Source organism: Phytophthora parasitica (genome assembly GCF_000247585.1).
Source record: "Phytophthora parasitica INRA-310 unplaced genomic scaffold supercont2.4, whole genome shotgun sequence".
In the NCBI taxonomy this organism is placed as follows: Eukaryota; Oomycota; class Peronosporomycetes; order Peronosporales; family Peronosporaceae; genus Phytophthora; species Phytophthora nicotianae.
In genome coordinates, this window is record NW_008648990.1 from 1,381,854 (window position 1) to 1,382,524 (window position 671).

Consider the following 671-nt stretch of genomic DNA (forward strand, 5'->3'; position numbering starts at 1 on the left):
GCTAGCAAAGACTTTTGGTGCTTGTGGCCTTGAATTTTCCAAGCTCTTCACGGAGCGTTCGCTGCATTTCTCGCAATCCGCTCACCGATCTATCCGATACGCCAGTCGCACCTGCACGAACTAGAAGCTTAGTGACCCACATGAGATGCTCTTTAATTGCTTCTGGCTCAAGGTCCTCCTAATCTCACGTACTACGCTCCATATCGTCCAGGTTTTCTGAGCCGTTCTCAGAGCCATCTTCAGCCAATTCTTGGTCACCAACTCCACAGAAGTCTTCATCTGTGGGATCTTCTGCAGCTGTGTTCTCGTTCGGTGGGTTCAGCAGCTCGTTCGCGGACATTGGGTCCTTAACGTGCAGACGAGATAACATCGTCGCAAGCACAGCGGACATTGCATCATCTTCGTCTGGATCATCGACGACGCAATTGTAGTACTTTAAATGCCCGGTGTGCTTCCAGCTTCTTGCGAAGAGGGAAGGTGAAAAAAGCCAATCGTTTCCACTACTGGAAGTGGTGAACTGTTCCGAACCAAAGGTACTCGGAACCATTTTTATGGTACATACGTTAATAGGAATACCCTTAGACAGGAATAAATTGTGGGGTTCACAACGCGATCACTACCGAAGGGATTGTCTGTACAGGAAAATCGATTGAATGGACGGGCCCTCATCG